This window comes from Cucumis sativus, chromosome 2 (genome assembly GCF_000004075.3).
Source record: "Cucumis sativus cultivar 9930 chromosome 2, Cucumber_9930_V3, whole genome shotgun sequence".
Lineage (NCBI taxonomy): Eukaryota > Viridiplantae > Streptophyta > Magnoliopsida > Cucurbitales > Cucurbitaceae > Cucumis > Cucumis sativus.
Window position 1 is genome coordinate 16456226 of NC_026656.2, and position 19651 is coordinate 16475876.

The following is a 19651-nucleotide window of genomic DNA, read 5'->3' on the forward strand; positions in this document are numbered from 1 at the left end:
AATGGAAAACACTTTCTAAGATTAAAGTAACTGAACAACTTCTGTAATTCTTCTCTCCAGAAAATACAGCCCCTCCACTTCCAGAAACTGATTAACCAACCCCCATCTTTCCTTCCATCTCTCCCTTTTAACCTCCCCCTGTAACTAACTGTTGTCCCCACTAAGGTGGTTTCCACTTCCTCCAATTCCATCACCTGTGCACGTGCAATTCCACTTGTCTTTCTTCTGCTATATTGTATTGCAATTGGTGGTCTATCATTACTCTCCCTCTCCAAAGACACCTTGTTCACAAGGTGGGAAATGAGGAAGCTTTTGTGTAACATCATCACAATTCTCCCATGTAGCCTCATGAGGTGGTATTCCTTTCCAACTAACAAGCACTTCCCATCTTTCCTTCCATATAGTTCGGTAATTGTCATTCCTCCCTCCATAGCTCGACATTTTGTCAAGAAACCGTAATCAGATGGTGTCCATGTCTCCATCATGTGTTACAGACTCACTCTAGTCTTTGTCAAACTCGGGCCACCCCCTATAACAACATTCTTTTCATTTTGTATGAAAGTTAAAGTGAGTTTCCGCCAATCCACTTCAGTTACCCCAACGTGTGCAGCCATTGCATTCCAAGGATGACATCATGATAGAACACTGATGTAGTGTTTCTATTATATTGACAATTCAAACACAACTTACAACATAAGCAAACCGTGAACCTCAGAAAATGAGACACGTTACATATAATTCACAAACATCAAACAAAGAAAACCTCCTAATCCAAAATTCCGAACAACAAAATACTAATAAGCAAACCAGAATATAGAACACCAATCTTCTGCTTCCCCTGTATTTCAAGGAGTATTGCAGACCTTTTCCTTCACTCCGAAAACTCACTTTAACAAAGAGGCAGCCACATTTTCAGGTACAGAAAATAAAGTAGGTAGTATGTAGGAAGGCTAACCAGAACTGAGTTGCATAAGGTTTGTCTTCCGCCTCTAGAGATGTTATATCTTTTCCACCTTTCAAGTTTCTTGTGAATTCGATCAATGACTGGTTGCCAAAAGACTTTTGTCGAGGGTAGCCTCCAAAGGGAGACCTAAATATATAATCGGAAGCTGGAATAAAAAGAGAAGAGTATCATCGACAAATTGAAGCAAAGGGTGGATCAAGTCTTTGCCAACAAGGAAACCTTCAAACTGGCTGTTAATATGAAGCTTGTTTATGATTTCTCCTAAAACCTCACTTACTAGGAGGAATAAAAAGGGGGAAGGGGTCCCCTTGGCGATACCTCTAGATGCTGTTATCCGGCTCTACTTACCATTGATGAAGACTGAATACTTTGGATTTTTAGGCAGCCCATTATCCATGATATCCATTTTGAACTAAACTTTTTCAAAGATAAATTTTTGTCTAAAAAGTTCCAATTCACCCTATCGAAGGCTTTTTCCAAGTCAAGTTTTTAAATTCATGCTTTTTTCCGTTTGCCTACAATCTTCCACGGCCGTTAGCAATTAATATGGGTCAAGAATTTGCCTACCTTCAATAAAGGCGCTTTGACTGGGCTTATAATTGCATCCATAACTTGTTTTAGACGTTCAGATAAAACCTTTGCAACAACCTTGTATGCTAACGTAGTAAGGCTGATTGGACGGAAATCCTTGACTAGAGTCACATTCTCTTTTTTCTGCACTAAACAAATGAAGTTTTCTTGGATGCAAGCATCTAATCTTCCATTTCTGTGGAAATCAGACATTAGTGATTTGAAGATATCCTTGAAAATAGACCATTGGGTGATTAGGAACTTCACTGTGAAGCCAACCAAAGAATGCTTAAGGTTTAAAGACAACCAAAGAATGCTTAAGTGTGAGCTTTCCCGACTCATAACCTACCGATAAGTCAGAAAAAATGATTTAACGACTCGAAATGGCAAGCATGTGCCCAAGAGCAACAAATAAAATGTCAAACATACCTAAGTAGTATCCAAAAGTTGCGTAAGCTATAAACGCAACCAAATAATATTTAAGTGTGAGCTTTCTCGACTCATAACAAACAAAAATGTAAAAAAAAAAAGACTTAACGACCCAATTGGCAACCAAGTGCCTAAGTGAAACAACTATAGTGCGAAACATACCTAAGTAGTGTCCAAAAGTGCCTAAGCTGTAAATGCAACCCAAGAACTTGTAAGTGTGAGCTTTGTCGACTCATATCCTACCAAAATATCTGAAAAATAACTTAACGACCCGAAATGGCAACCAAGTGCGCATGTGCAATAATTATAGTGCCAAACAAACCTAAGTAGTTTAAAAAACGTGCCTATTATATAAACACAACCAAAGAATGCTTAAGTGTGAGCTTTCTCAACTCAAAATCTACCAAAATGTCAGAAAAAAGGACTTAACGACCCAAAATGAAAATAAGTGCACAAAAGCAACAACTATAGTGCCAGACCAACCCAAGTAGTGTCCAAAAGGTGCCTAAGGTTTAAAGACAAACCAAGAATGTTTAACTATGAGCATTCCTGATATGGATCAAGAAATCATGATTGAATCAAATGAAGAAGTTGAGTAGATGCAATGCTTGGAAGTTGAAGAGTTATTTTGGGCAACTCAAAAGTCATAAATTTAAATGTTTAAGAAATAATGTTTATGTGTTTTTAGTTATTATGTTAGTTGAAAGGTTATCAAATTAAATGTTTTGACCTTTCATTTCATATTTTAATTAGTATAAATAGGGTTGTAATTTTTCCACATTTAAAAAAGAATTTGGGATGAAAGAAATCTGAAAATTCTAGAATGTAGAATTTTGTTCTTGTCTGTTGTGATAGAATGCACAAACATTTGAAGCATTCAAGTGAGAATTGATCTACCTTACTTGTGGAGTGTTTTGAAGATTAAGGATTGATGGGAGTTTCTAATTTTGTTCGATCCTTGGTTTCTTAGATCATCTAAGCAATTTGTATGTAGCCTATCTTAGGGGTTGAAATCAAATTGGTTTTGTGGCTAGTGGGGTTGTGTTCTTTGAGTCTTGTTGTTTAACATGATTCTTAGATCCAATGCCTAGGGGTTTCTTATCAATTTCCAACACATAACCTACCAAAAAGGACTTAAGGACCTTAAATGGAAACCAAGTGTGCAAGTGCATCAACTATAGTGCCAACCAACCTATGTAGTGTCCAAGAGGTGCTTAGGCTGTAAAGACTATCAAACAATGCTTAAGTGTGAGCTTTCTTAACTCATAAACTACCAAAAATTGAAAAACAAAGAAGGAATTAACGACCAAAAATGGTAAATAAGACAAGAACTATAGTGCTAAACCAACCTAAGTGGTGTGCAAAAGGCGTCTATAGTGCAAATCATGTCATTTTAATTGATCAATTCATAAGTTAGTCCTAGAAGTTTTATGGTATAGTGCTTGATTTGGCAATGCATAGGTAAAGAAACCATAGTGACTAAAGTTCACAAATCAAATGTATAGTATTGTGTTTGAAATGACTTTATAAGTGAATAAAAACACTAGGAAAAAGAAATTGAGTCATATAAGGGATCATCTAGCAAACAGGTTTTTGTCAAGTTCCAAATGTAGTAACACTACAACAAAAATTATCTACTACGACAGTTGTTTATATCACAAAATGGAGGGAGGAAAAAAAATTATCACAGAAGGAAAAAAAACGCGCGGGAAAAGGCGAAACTTTTCGGATAATACTTTTCGCGACAGTTATTTGACGTCATAGTATTGTAATTGAAAAAAATTTTAGAGGCCTAGAACCACAAAAAATTTTAGAGGCCTAGAACCACAAATGAACCATCATCATTCTTCTTAAATCGCCACTAATCTTAAAAGTGCAAGCATTGTATATATGTTTAATTTTTAAAATAAAAAGAAAACAGTTCTAAAAAAGAAAACGGTTATCAATTCCTATCTGATGAGTTGTGGTAAAAATTATATCAATAAAATGAACAAGAAAAAAAGAAGTGTAAGGAAGGAAAAGTTGAATACCGTAGAACCCAACGAATTTTGACCTAATCGGCTTAACTCTCCTACATTCTACAGGCTATTGTTGCTTCGGCCGTGAGTGAATATTTTCCTACGCAAGTTCTGATATCGAAGGAACCCAACGCATTCTGACCTAATTGGCTTAACTCTTCTACTTTCAACTAGCTATTGTTGCTTCGGCCAAGAGTGAAGAGTTACCTATACAACTATCGATCCCGAAGGAACCCGACGCATTCTGACCTAACCACTTTAACTCTCCTACTTTCTACAGAAATTGATGCTTTGGCCAAGAGTAAAAAGTTCCCTATGTGAATTCTGATACGTAAAGAACTTGATACATTCCAACCTAACCAGCTTAACTCTCCTACTTTCTACCGGTTATTGTTGCTTCAGCCAAGAGTGAAGAGTTCTCTACGCAAGCTTTGATTCTGAAGGAACCTGACGTATTCTGACCTAACTAGCTTAACTATCCAACTTTCTACAGGCTATTGTTGCTTCAACCAAGAGTGAAGAGTTCCTTATGCAATTTAGGAACCCGATGCATTCTGACCTAACCGGCTTGACTTTCCTACTTTCTACGGCCTATTGTGGCTTCGGCGAAGTGAAAAGTTCTTTACGCAAGTTCTGAACTCAAAGGAACCCGATGGATTTTGACCTAACCCGCTTAACTCTCCTACTTTCTACCGGCTATAGTTACTACAACCAAAAGTGAAAAGTTCCCTACGCAAGTTTTGATCCCGTAGGAACCCGATGCATTGCGACCTAATCAACTTATCTCTCTAACTTTCTATGGGCTGTTATTGCTTCATCCAAGAGTGAAGAGTACCTAATGCACGTTCATGTCTCGAAGGAACCCGATGCACTCTGACCTAATCGATTTAACTCTCCTACTTTCTATGGGTTATTATGGCTTCGACAAAGATTGAAGAGTTCTCCACACAAGTTCTGATCTCGAAGGAACCCAACATTCTGAACTAACCAGCTTAACTCTCCTACATGCTACGGGTTATTATGGCTTCGACCAAAGAGTGAAAAGTTCTCTACGCTAGTTTTGATCACGAAGGAACCCGATGCATTTTTGCCTAACCGACTTAACTCTCGTACTTTCTATGGGGTATTGTGGCTTTAGCCGAGAGTGAAGAGTTCCCGATAAAAGTTCTGATTCGGAAGGAACCTGACACACTTTGAGCTTTTCGGCTTAACTCTCCTACATTTTACGGGCTACTGTAGGTTCAGCCGAGAGTGAAGAGTTCACGAACAAGTTCTGATTCTAAAAGAACCCGATTCATTTTAATCAAACCAGCTTAACTCTTTTACTTTCTACGGGCTATTGTGGCTTCGGCCGAGAGTGAAGAGTTCCTCACACAAGTTCTAATCCCAAAGCAACTCGACGCATTCTAACCTAATCGGCTTAACTCTCCTACTTTCTACATGTTATTGTTGCTTCGACCATAAGTGAAGATTTCATTATGAAAGTTTTGATCCGGACGGAACCCTACGCACTCTGAGCTATCCGACTTAATTCTCCTACATTCTACAGGCTATTGTTGCTTGGTCGAGAGTGAAGAGTTCACCAACAAGTTCTGATCACGAAGGAACCAGACGCATTCTAACCTGATCGGCTTAACTCTCTTACTTTTTATGGGCTATTGGCTTCGGCCGTGAGTGAAGAGTTCCGGACACAAGTTCTGATCTCAAAGGAACTCTATACATTCTGACCTAATATGCTTAACTCTTCTACTTTTTATGGGCTATTGTTGCTTCGACCATGAGTGAAGATTTTCCTACGCAAGTTCTAATATCGAAAGAACCGAATGCATTTTGACCGAACTAGCTTAACTCTTCTACTTCCAACGACCTATTGTTGCCTCGACCAAGAGTTAAGAGTTCTATATGCAAGTTCTTATTCTGAAGGAACCCGATGCATTCTGACCCAACCGTCTTAACTCCCCTACTTTCTACGGGCTATTGTGGCTTCGACCAAGAGTGAAGAGTTCTCTAAGCAAGTTCTGATCCTAAAGGAACCCGACGCATTCTGACCTAACCGATTTAACTCTCCTACTTTCTACGGGCTATTGTGGGTTTAGTCGAGAGTGAAGAGTTGTTGATGAAAGTACTGATCTCGAGGGAACTAGATGCATTTTAACCTATTCGGCTTAACTCTCCTACTTTCTATGGTCTATTGTGGCTTCAACCGAGGGTGAAAAGTTCCCAACACAAGTTCTGATCTGGAAGGAACCCGACGCATTTTAACCTATTTTGCTTAGCTCTCATACTTTCTATGGGCTATTGTGGCTTCAGCTAAGAGGGAAGAGTTCCTGACACAAGTTATGATACCAAAGGAACTCGATGCATTCTAACCTAACCAGCTTAACTCTATTACTTTCTACGAGCTATTATTGCTTTCACCATGAGTGAAGATTTTCCTATGCAAGTTCTGATATCGAAAGAACCAAATGCATTCTGACCCAACTGGCTTAACTTTTCTACTTCCAACGAGCTATTGTTGCTTCGGCCAATAGTAAAGAGTTCCCTACGAAAATTCTGATTTCAAAGGAACTCGATGCATTCTGACCTAACCGTCTTAATTCTCTTACTTTCTACAGGCTATTTTTGCTTCCACCAAGAGTTAAGAGTTCCCTACGAAAGTATTGGTCCCGATGGAACCCAATGAATTATGATTTAACCACTTTAACTCTCCTACTTTCTATAGTATTGCTTCGGCCAAGAGGGAAGAGTTCCCTATGGAAATTCTGATATTGAAGGAACCTGACACATTTTGACCTAACCAGCTTAACTCTCCTACTTTCTACAAGTTATTGTTGCTTCGGCCAAGAAAGCATTCCCTACGCAAATTTTGATCCTGAAGGAACCCGACGCATTCCGACCTAACCGGCTTAACTCTCAACCTTTTTATGGGCTATTGTTGCTTCGACCAAGAGTTAAGAGTTCCCTATGCAAGTTCTAATATCGAAGGAACCAAATGCATTTTGACCTAACTGGCTTAACTCTCCTACTTTCTACAGGCTATTGTGGCTTTAGCCGAGAGTGAAGAGTTCCATGAAATTTCTGGTCAGGAAGGAACCCGATGCATTTTAACATATTCGGCTTAACTCTCCTACTTTCTATGGGCTATTGTGGCTTCAACTGAGAGTGAAGAGTTCCTGACACAAGTTCTGATCCCAAAGGAACTCGATGCAGTCTGACCTATCCGAGTTAATTCTCCTACTTCCTACGGGCTATTGTTGCGTCGACCATAAGTGAAGATTTCCCTACGCAAGTTCTTATATTGAAAGATCTAAACGCATTCTCACCTAACTGGCTTAACTCTTTTACTTCCAACGGGTTATTGAAGCTTCAACCAAGAGTGAAGAGTTCCCTACGAAAATTTTGATCCTGAAGGAAATCGACGCATTTCTGACCTAATTGGCTTAACTATCCGACTTTGTACAGGCTCTTTTTGCTTCAGCCAAGAGTTAAGGGTTCCTTACGCAAGTATGGATCCCGAAGGAACCCGACACATTCTGATCTAACCGCTTTAACTCTCCTACTTTCTATATGAAATTATTTCTTTGGCCAGGAGGGAAGAGTTCCCTACGAAAATTTTGATACGAAGTGAACCCGACGCATTCCGACCTAACCAGCTTAACTCTCCTACTTTCTACGGGCTATTGTTGCTTCAGCCAAAAGTGAAGAGTTCCCTAAGCAAATTTTGATTCCGAAGAAACCGATGCATACCGACCTAACCGGCTTAACTCCCCGACTTTCTATGCGTTATTGTTGCTTTGACTAAGAGTTAAGAGTTTCCTACGCAAGTTCTGATTCTCGAGGAACCCGATGCATTCTAACATAAATGGCTTAACTCCCGTACTTTCTACGGGCTATTGTGGCTTCGGCCGAGAGTGAAGAGTTGTCGAAGAAGTTATGATCCCAAAGAACCCGATGCATTTTAACCTAACCGGCTTAATTCTCCTACTTTCTACGAGCTATTGTGGCTTCAATCGAGAGTGAAGAGTTCCCGACACAAGTTCTGATCCCAAAGAAAGCCGACACATTCTGACCTAACCAGCTTAACTCTCCTACTTTCTACAGGTTATTGTTGCTTCGACCATGAGTGAAGATTTCCCTGTGCAAGTTCGGATATCTAAAGAACCAAACATGCATTCTGACCTAACTGGCTTAACTCTTCTACTTTCAACCGGCCATTGTTGCTTCGACCAAGAGTGAAGAGTTCCCTACGAAAATTTTGAACCCGAAGGAACTCGACACATTCTAAACTAATTGGCTTAAATCTTCGACTTTCTACGGGCTATTTTTGCTTCCACCAAGAGTTAAGAGTTCCCTACGCAAGTATTGATCCCGAAGGAACCCATCGCATTATGATCTAATCGCTTCAACTCACCTTCTTTCTACAGGAAATTGTTGCTTTCACCAAGAGTGAAGAGTTCCCTACGCAAATACTAAACGGAAGGAACCCGACGCATTTTGACCTGACCAACTTATCTTTCCTACTTTCTACAAGTTATTGTGGCTTCGGTCGAGAGTGAAGAGTTTCCTACGAAAGTTTGATCCTGAAAGAACCCAATGCATTATGACTTAATAGGCTTACCTCTCCTACTTTCTACCAGCTATTGTAGCTTCGACCGTGAGTGAAGAGTTCTGATGCAAGTTTTGATCCCAAACGAACCCGACGCATTCTAACCTAACAAGCTTAACTCTCCTACTTTCTACGGGCTATTGTAGCTTCAGGCAAGAGTGAAAAGTTCTCTACTTTCTATGGGCTTTTTATTATAAGTGTAAAGAAATAGGTGTATGAATTGGATTGATGAACATATTTTTTGAATTTTTTTTAAGCTTAAAAGGATATTTATGGAACTTTCAATAATTCATCAATATTTTTTAAACAGAACTTTTCAATAGTTGATGATTATTTTTTAAACAAAACTTTAGCGACTTTCATCTAAAACCAAAGACAATGGTATTTTTGAACCGTTTTCGAAAGTTTAAGGGCATCTTTCAACTTTTAAAAGGAGACTTTTTTGACACAAACCACTAGGGGTATTCTAACACTGACAACACTAACAACCCAGACTACCCATCCCAAATTTCGAGTATTATTACAAAATATGTTTTTTAACTTATGGATATGTTGAATTTTGATATTATGAAATTTTAGTAATTGATATGTGTGGTAAAAAATTTAAGTGTTTAAGTTAAATCAAGAATACACTCCATTTACAAGGAGTACAAGGAGTCCAAGTAGATATTAGTTTGTTTGAAAAATTATGAAAAAAATGTCCTATTTTAAAAAAAGTACAATCAAGTGAAATGTTACATAAACTTCACAACATAGTTAATAAGATAACACAATATTACAAGATTTTGTTTACACGTATACATACATATACTAGTGGTTAAAGTAAGATTAGATTTGAATGTATATTTAAACGAAAGTTATGCCATTCAACTAGAGTAATAAAATAACTAAAGAGCTCAATAAATTACAACAAATGTGATGGTACTTTGACACCAGAAGCATACTAAAACACAAGTAAAACAAGAGGATTATTTTTATTGTCTTCCATTATCTGAGAGTGGAATGCAAACAAAGCAATGCAAAAGCACCATTCAAGACATCTGACTGATTTATACAAAGTGTAAATAAGACACCAATACAATGCTGAACATTCTCCAAAACAAGATGCAACATACACATCATTCATTTGGCTATTCAACGGGAATATGTCACGTTTTTTGCCATAATTATTCTTGTTTCATGTTTGCCACGATGGCAGGACAAGACTTTTAGGTAAAGCAAATCCTGGTTTTCCAATGTCAAAAGGCCTTGGCCGCTTGCAGGTAATACTTAGTTTTCCATTTTTAACCTTAAGGTTGCACTTTATGTTTAAATTGTCCATCCGAACATCTTTTTTTTTCTTTTTCTTCTTTCCTTCGGGTAATAAAGAATAGTGACCTTGAAGAATTAAGAGAATTGGGGTCCGGCACCTTTGGCACTTTTTACCATGGAAAATGGAGGGGACTGATGTTGCTATAAAAAATCAATGAGAGGTGTTTTGCTGGGAAACCTTCTAAACAAGATCGCAAGGTTGTTCATTTTAAGCAACTGGCTTTTCTTTTCTTTTGTTATTCGTGCATTTTTCTTTTTGTTCCTTGACTCAAGTCCTTTTTGTTGTTTTATATTGTACCAGTGAGAAGATTTTTAGAATGAAGCAATTAAGTTTGCTGATTTGCACCACCCAAATGTGGTACTTTTTATGGTGTCGTGCTTGATGGGCCTGGGAGATCTGTGGCCACAGTAACAGAATATATGGCCAATGGTTCGCTCAAAAATGCTTTGTTGAAGAATGAAAAGTAACAATTGTTCTCATTTTTCATACGTTTAATTTAATTTGTTAGAAGTTAGTTGCAGTATAATGTATCTTCACCCTTAGATTAAGCATAAATACAATTGATGCAGGAGTCTTGAAAAGTGGAAGCGCCTCTTGATTGCTATGGATGCGGCTTTTAGAATGGAACACCTGCACAGAAAGAATATTGTGCACTTTGATTTTGAAAGTGATAATCTACTGGTCAATCTTCGAGATCCTCATCACTCAATATGCAAGGTTTGTGTATTACTGATAATAGCAGAATCATCATTGTAGTGCATTCCATTTAGTTAAACTCTTGATTTGATTTTTAAACAAAACAGGATGATAACCAATTTTTATAGTTATTGTTGTAATTAACACAATTAATTGTCAAATAAAAAATGTATTTGACTATTAACATTTTTTTGTTTGACTAATTATAGTATGTTTTAAGAAGAAAATAAGCTTGGCTTGTCTTAGATATACGGGATAAAGTAATGTTTTTAACTAACAAATGCCTTAAACCAGCAATGGTCTCAATCTCCTCCAAGACCTCTCAAAACCCTTACTCTCTAATCAAATGTTCCATTAAAAAAATATAGTGAGATATTTCACAACCTTGATCGCATAAGACAACAATCTCTATTTCAAACCAAACTAACTCTAAAGGGCTCGACAAAAGTTGAAAATCAAGGTAGCAAACTGCGATCTCTAAAGGATACGATGTGATCTAAAGGAATGCTCCTGTGCTATAAATGCATGGGTGCAGTCCAAACACAAAGGAAGATTGTCCTATATATAATAACTTTTTATAGGAAGTATTTTTGAAGTGTTAACTCATCTATTTCCAACGGGCTATTCCTACTTCGACCAAGAGTGAAGAGTTCCTTACGAAAATTCTGATTCCGAAGGAACTCGACGCATTTTGACCTAACCGACTTAACTTTTTGAGTTTCTACATGTTATTTTTGCTTCCTCCAAGAGTTAAGAGTTTCCTACGCAAGTATTGATTCTGAAGGAACCCGACGCATTCTTATCTAACTGGTTTAACTCTTCTACTTTCTATTGGAAATTGTTGCTTCAACCAAGAGGGAAGAGTTTCCTACGCAAATTCTGATACGAAGGAACCCGATGCATTCTGATCTAACCAGCTTTACTCTTCTACTTTCTACATGCTATTGTTGCTTCAGCCAAGAGTGAAGATTTCCCTACGCAACTTTTGATCCTGAACGAACCCGACGCATTCGGAGGTAGTAGGGAGCTGATTCCTAAGAAGTTGGTTAGTGTTCTTGTTCTGATTTTTTTACCTTCAGTTAACTACGTTGTTTCTGAAGAAATTAAAGTTATGGGATGTGATGCATGTTGGTAGGGAGCTGAATCCTTTCTTAGGAACGTTTTGGTGAGCATGGAGGCTGTTTATTTGAGTCGGAAGCCCACTGCAAAATCTGTTTTGGAGTTTGGTCGATCTGTTCATGATGATACAAATTTGTTATGATCATATTGCATTTTGAAGTTTTGGGGTATTTTTCTTCCATTTCTTTTCTACTTCCAATTTCATTTTCAATTTCTGCTTATTTTTTCTTTCTTATGTATATTATTTTCTAATGGTCACAAGTTGTGCAATGTCTTTCTTTTAAGTCATTGGCTACTTTGTAAAGAGAAAAACAAAGTTAACTATATCATCATTCTACTCTTTCTACCCCATTTCCATAAAGAAGCAAGAAACCAGCTAACAGGCAGATCGAACTGGCTTAAAGACTCAATTGGCCATTTAGTCTTTCGAGATTTAACATTCTGTCATTGTTGTCGTTGCCCTTAAATCTCCTCACAATCTCTTTGTTCTTCCAACAATCATTAAAAAAAATCTGTGTAAACTGAACCCCATGTCTTCCCTTCTCTTCCACCGGCGAGAATTTTTCCCACTCTCCACTGCAAAACCATTTTGGAGCTTATTCGATCAGTTCATGTTGATACAAATTTTTCCGAATCGTAATGCATTTGTAACTTTTGGAGTATTTTTCTTCCTTCAGTTTGTTTTCTACTTTCACTTTCATTTTCAATTTCTGCGTATTTTTTATTCTTTTTTATGTATATTGCTTTCTAATGGTCATTTGTGGTGCAAATTCTTTCCTTTAAATCATTGGTTATTTTGTAAATAGAAAAACAAAGTGAACCATGTCATCGTTCTATCTTTCTATAACATTTCCATAAGGTTTATTTTGCAGTTATCGTTGGTTAGAGTTGTTCTGTTTTTTTCTGCTCTGATTTCATTGCATTGTTTTGAAGAATTTAAAGTTATGGGTTGTGATGATCCTTTCTTAGAAACGGTTTGGCATTCCTAGAGACTGCTTATGTGAGTTGGAATCGCACTGTAAAATCCATTTTGGAGCTTGTTCGATCTTTTCATGGTGATACAAATTGGTTATGATCATATTGCACTTGGAACTTTGGGGGTATTTTTCCTTCCATTTTTTTTTTCTACTTCCAATTTCATTTTCAATTTCTGCATATTTTTATACTTTCTATTGTATATTGTTTTCTAATGGTCATTTGTGGTGCAATGTCTTTGATTTAAGTCAATGGTTATTTTGTACGTAGAGAAACAAAGTGAACTATGTCATCGTTCTACTCTTTCTACAACATTTCCATAAAGTAGCAAGAAAACAGCTAAAGATCAAACTGCCTAAAACATTCGATTGACCATTTAGTCTTTTGGGATTTAACATTCTGCCATTCTTGTGGTTACCCTTAAATCTCCTCACAAACCTCTTTGTTCTTCCAGCAATTATTAAGAAAAATCCCTGTAAACCGAACCCCATGTCTTCCCTTTTCTCCCCACCGGCCAAAATTTTTCCTTCCATTATTTGTTATGATCATATTGCTTTTAGAACTTTTGGGGTATTTTTCTTCCTTCCATTTTTTCTACTTTCAACTTCATTTTTATTTATGGATTCATCATTCGATTCAGCAAACCCACTGCTTATGGTCAAAAGCAAATTTAAGTTGACAATGGTTAGAAGATATAATATTACATTTACCTCATAAGTTTTTGGATGAATTGGTGATTTAACATGGTCTAGAGTGAATAGTTTAGGAGGTCTGTTAGGCCACCATTGTTATTTACTTATAATAGAAGAAAGAAAAATAAGGCACTTTAGGAACCAACAATAGTTACTTAAAAAAGATGACAGTTATCTAAAACAGGAAGTTAAATGAACGAGAGGGAGATGGGAAAGGGCAGGCAGTTTTTAGTAAAAGGAAGGGCCTGCAATACTCCATGAGAGATAGGGGAAGCAGAAGGCTCATGATCCTTTTCTGGTTTTAATTGTAGTATTTTTAATTTTGTTTATTTGTGTTTTGGAGTAGGAGGGTTTCTTTGTTTGTTGTTTGTAATTTCTATGTAATTTTCTTTTTATTGTAACATTGAGTTTCAAATATCAATATAATAGAAACACCACATCTGTGTTCTATCAAGGTTGTATGTTCAAAAGTGAGTAGATAGTTGAGGAGGTCCTTATGTTCAAAAGTGAAGTGAATTCTAGGTGATACAATATAAAATTTATCTTAACCCATCAGCTTAAGCTTTTGGGTGATTAAATGGTTTAACAATAATATGATTCCAAAGTAGAAATCAAGTGGAGAGGACACAAAGGCTAGTATTTTAGGTAAAGGTGAACAAAGGTTCTTTATTCAATTTCTAATGCTGGGCTGTAGAACATAATTATGGTTGAAGTTGTAATAGTACTCTACTTCATTTGTACAATGTACTCTACTTCATTTGTACAATGCCTTCTACTTCTATTGTACAATGCATACTAATTAAGTTGAGTCAACATTGTTAAATAAAAAAAGCTGCTTGATGTTGGTTGAGTCAACAATCAATTCTTTACTGTAACTAATGTTGAAGTTGTGTTTGTATTCTGTGATGAACTAGATGGATGGGCGTGGGATTGACTCATTAGCAAGATTTTACCTGTATTTTGGATATACTCAAAAAGAAGAATTATCATTCCCAGCCAAAAAGTTGAAAGCATTTTGGTTTTCACCTCCCTCCATTTCTAATGTGCTGATGATGGTGATGGAGTCAATGGACCTCTGCCAAGAGTGTTCATATCACAAATTCTCGTGGATTAGTTGAGTAAATAAACTCAAGGTGCGTTTCACCAAATTCTCGATATGCAAAAATCTGAATATATTTTTTTCCTGAAATTTGGCTACAACCTGTATCTTGGTGCTGCAGTAAGTGTATTGTTTTTTTTAAACACAAACTACTAGCATTTTTATTATTGAACTGATGAACAAAAATTCAGACAAACTAATCATTTACCTCATTTTTCCCTCCTCTCAAAATACATCATGGAAAGAATAAAACAAACACAAAATCAATAACATGAGGCAAACCACAGTTTGAACCATGCACAATGCTCTCTCTTTCTAGACTTTTAATGCACGGTCATTCTGTTTTCCGGCACTGGTTGTAAAGCAGTTCTCACTTTCACGCCACCTCCAACAACTTTTGTGTTGATGTTATTATTTTCCATCTTCTTATGGTTAAGTTGGAGTTTTTCCTTGAACAACTTCCTCAGCTGCCTTAGGCTAGTATTATCATTCTTCACCACTAACTGAATGAACTTTGCTTTGTTCTGTTCTTTTTCAGCTTCTTCTTCCTCAGCATCTGGGTTGTCCATTAGCAAACTAATGGTTTGTTCTTCAACGGGAGATTTGGCTTCTATTGTTGGCCTAGGGAATTGGTTTGCCAATGATTGAACTGCATTGTTGTTGGAGGATGTGATAGTGATTTCCACCAAAGCTTCCTCACATTGAACAATGGCATTTGGGATTTCTGGTTGTGAGTCGATAGCTTCGACAATTATGTCTTTAGGAAGAGTTTCTTCTTCCATTTTCCATTGGATCTTGACATCAACCAAATCATCAGAAACATTCTCGGGGAACTCCTCCGTGGACTTATTGATAATTGTATCATCTTCTTCAGCTTGAACGGAACTTTTCTCCATTTTTGTTTCCTTCTTGTCTCCTTCAATGTCAGCATCTGATGCTACATTTCCGGTTGTGGATCTGATCATTTTCATCTTGATCGTCTTTCACTTCCAAAGATTCTTCATCACTGCTCAAGGCATCATCTCCATCAACTTCAGTTTCTTCTTCCACATTTTCGTGGGGAAGAGACAGTTCTTCAGCAGAGTTATTCACGTGTGTTTTCTTCTTCAACATCTTCTTCAATTTTATGTTCCAATTCACAGGTAGACTCATTTTGTTGAGATTCAAATTCCATACCAAATTCTTCTGCAATGCTCGATTTGTGAACTTCAGTAACATCCAAGTCTTCAGTAGGCAGAGAAGATTTGTCAGATTCATTGATTTCCTCAGCAGAAATCTCCACAAAATCATCATCTTTCGAAACTTCATTTACTTTTTCATCTTCAGAGAAGCATTGCACATCCGAGTTAGCATGAGGTGCCTCTGTTTTAGAATCATCAACGCTCTTTGCACTAATTACATTTTCATCAAAAGATTTTAACAGATCATCAAGAACCATTTCTGGTTCCTTCTCTGAGAGTGCAGTAAGTGTATTGTTAGCAATGTAGTAGGCATAAGGTAGGAACATGATGCATTTTGTGTTTTATCCATCTAAGTTTTTGGTTTATGCAACAAAACCTTAGCTTGAATTACAACTTCATATCATTTTTCCTACTGCATTCAGGACATAATCAGAAGATACACTGAATGTTCTTGCATTGGGAAGAAGCATGCTGCTTTGGCTGGTTCTTTGGGTTCCTTCACATGGGAAAAGCCTTCACATTCAGAGTTTGAGCAATTAGCAAGGCTATTATTCTCCCATGACTCTGAAACTTATGTTATTTAGTTCACCATATTATCGTCGATAATGAACCAAATTTCATTTCTGAATTGCGATTTGACCAAGAATTTGAAAACAAAAATGCATATTGTTTTCTTTTTTATTCTTTTCTATTGCGTATCATTTTCTATTGGTCATTTGTTGTGCAATGTCTTCTTCTTAAGTCATTGGTTACTTTGTAAAGAGAAAAACAAAGTGATTTATTTCATCGTTCTACTCTTTCTACAACATTTCCGTACAAAAACAAGAACACTGCTAACAGGTAGATCAAACTTCGCTAAAATTCGTTTCCCTTCTTGGAAGATATTCGTCCATGCCTAAACTTGCAGCTGGAAACTGATTGTTCTCGATCATGTCCAGTGCTGAACCCCCAAATGGATTGGAAGGATCAAGGGTGAAGGTTTATTTTCTTCTTATCGTTGGTTAGAGTTTTTCTTTCGTTTTCTTCTGCTTTGAGTCAATTCCATTGTTTTTTAAGAATTTAAAGTTATGGGTGTGATGATCCTTTGTTAGGAACGTTTTGGCAAGACTGGAGACTGCTTATCTGAGTCGGAATCCCACTGCAAAATCATTTTGGAGCTTATTCGATCAGTTCATGTTGATACAAATTTCTCTTGATCGTAATGCATTTGGAACTTTTGGAGTATTTTTCTTCCTTCCATTTATTTTCAACTTTCAATTTCATTTTCAATTTCTGCGTATTTTTTATTCTTTCTTATGTATATTGTTTTCTAATGGTCATTTGTGGTGCAAATTCTTTCCTTTTAAGTCAATGGTTATTTTGTAAATAGAAAAACAAAGTGAACCATGTCATCGTTCTACTCTTTCTACAACATTTCCATAAAGAAGCAAGAAAACAATAGTCTTTTGTGATTTAACATTTGCCATTCGTGCGATACCCTTAAATCTCCTCACAATCTCTTTGTTCTTCCAACAATCATTAAGAAAAATCCCTCGAATCTGAACCCCATGTCTTTTCTTTTCTCCTCACCAGCTAGAATTTTGCCCACTCTCCAAACAAAATCTTTTCAACCTTATTTTTCTTTACTACCCATTTCCAAAAATTTGATTTCCCTCGAAATTCTTTGTCGATGTTGAAACCTGCAGCTGGGAATCGATTGTTCTCGATCTTGTCGAGTGCCGGTTCTAATGGATTGCAAGGATCAAGGGTTAAGGTTTATTTTTTAGTTGTTGTTGTTTAGAGTTGTTGTTCTGTTTTTTTCTGCTCTAATTTCATTGCATTGTTTTTGAAGAATTTAAAAGATATGGGTTGTGATAATCGTTGATAGGGAGCTGAATCCTTTGTTAGGAATGTTTTGGTGAGCATGGAGGCAGTTTATCTGAGTGGGAATCCCACTGCCCATCTTTTTTGGGGCTTGTTCGTTCGGTTCATAATGATACAAAGAACTTTTTGGGTATTTTTCTTCCTTCCATTTTTTTTCTACTTCCAATTTCATTTTCAATTTCTTGATTGAGCATTCAATTTCAGGAAATGCACTGTATACTGTCAAAAGCAAATTTCAGTTGGCAAGTGGTTTGGAATATCAGAAAAAAGTAATTGTATAGTTTATAAGGTAATTTTGAGGTGATTTAAGAAAAATTGGTTGTTCGGCAATCAATTTTTCTACATTACCTTGACTCTACCTTAATAGAGGACATGTGTGTCTTCTAGTTTCACATTAGTTGGGTCTTTCTTTTCTATTGCATATTATTTTATGTTGGTGATTCGTTGTGGAATGTGTTTGTTTTAAGTCATTGGTTACTTTGTAAAGAGAAATACAAAGTGAATTATTTCATCGTGTACTCTTTCTACAACATTTCCGTAAATAAGCAAGAAAACTGCAAACAGGGAGGTGAAACTTTCTTTAAAATTCAATTGGCCATTTCTTCATTTTTGATTTAATATTTGTGTCATGACCCTTAAATCTCCTCACAATCTCTTTGTTCTTCCAACAATCATTAAGAAAAATCCCTCGAATCTGAACCCCATGTCTTTTCTTTTCTCCTCACCAGCTAGAATTTTGCCCACTCTCCAAACAAAATCTTTTCAACCTTATTTTCTTTACTACCCATTTCCAAAAATTTGATTTCCCTCCTCGAAAAATCTTCGTCCATGCAGAAACCCGCGGCTGGGAGCTGATTGTTCTCGATCAAGTCCAGTGCTGAACCCCCAAATGGATTGCAAGGATCAAAGGTTAAGGTTTATTTTTTTGTTATCGTTGGTTAGAGTTTTTGTCTTTTTTTTTTCTGCTTTGAGTTAATTCCATTGTTTTTGAAGAATTTAAAGTTGTGGGTTGTGCTGATTCTTTCTTAGGAACATTTTGGAAAACCTGGAGACTGCAAATCTGAGACGGAATCCTACTCAAAATCCGTTTTGGAGCTTGTTCTATCTGTTCATGGTGAATCAAGTCCGTTTTATTCTGCTTGCATTTCATTTTGAATTTTTGCATATTTTTTGTTCTTTTCGATGTATATTGTTTTCTAATGGGCATTTAGTGTGCAATGTCTTTCTTTTAAGTCATTGGTTGCTTTGTAAAGAGGAAAAAAAGTGAACTATGTCCTCGTTCTACTCTTTCTACAACAGTTCCATAAAGAAGCAAGAAAACTGCTAAAACAGGCTGAAGGAAGAAAAATAGTGTTCAAATTTTTGTCCATTTCATTTTTGAACTATCCAACTTTAATCTTACCTTTTATCTATAATCATCTAACACACTTCTTCTTTAAGCTCTCATAAACCCATTTTTATTAGTGTTGCAATCATTGCTTTTAATAGAAATAGAAGTATCAACATTTCAATTTAGAGTAGTTGTTAATGCTTAATGCTTTTTTTTTTCTTTTTTTATAAAATAATTCATGGAAGACGAATATGAGGAGTGATTCATATGGATGTAACATCATTTGAATGCCTATCTAATAAAAATGACTAGAGTTTTAGAAGTGACTCAAAAATGAACTTCTGCTTGCACTAGCATCTTGTGAATTTACTAATTCATCCTTATAAATTTGCAGTACACTTATAATTGAAAAACGCTAATTGATGCACGATCTATTGTACTTAATGCTCGATACTTGATGTTCTATGCTTTATATTATATTCTCTATGTTATATTTTAGATACTAGATACTAGATACTCACTCGATGCTTTAATGCTCACTCTTCAATACTTGATGTTCTACGTTTTATTTATGTTATATATATGTTTACCACTTGATGCTCTATACTTGAAAAAAAAAAAAAAAAAAAAAGCAAAAAAGAAGAAAAAAAAAAGCATTTAAAGTTAAAAGTGATAATTTTAGATATTTTAATTGGTTTTAAAAAAGTATGAGATATTTTATTTGAGGTGATATATGCAAAAATTTCAAATAAGGGTGTAAAACTTTATAGCTATATTTGCATTTAGAATAAATATTT

The 19651-nt window shown here is 36.3% G+C and overlaps 1 long non-coding RNA gene across 1 annotated transcript; it reads left to right on the top strand.

The window, feature by feature from the left end:
• Window positions 1-10047: 10047 nt before the first annotated feature.
• Window positions 10048-11705, top strand: LOC116402177. Its single transcript, XR_004214625.1, has 4 exons — window positions 10048-10096; window positions 10200-10362; window positions 10469-10616; window positions 11552-11705. It is a non-coding gene; the product is annotated as an uncharacterized LOC116402177 (long non-coding RNA).
• Window positions 11706-19651: the final 7946 nt, after the last annotated feature.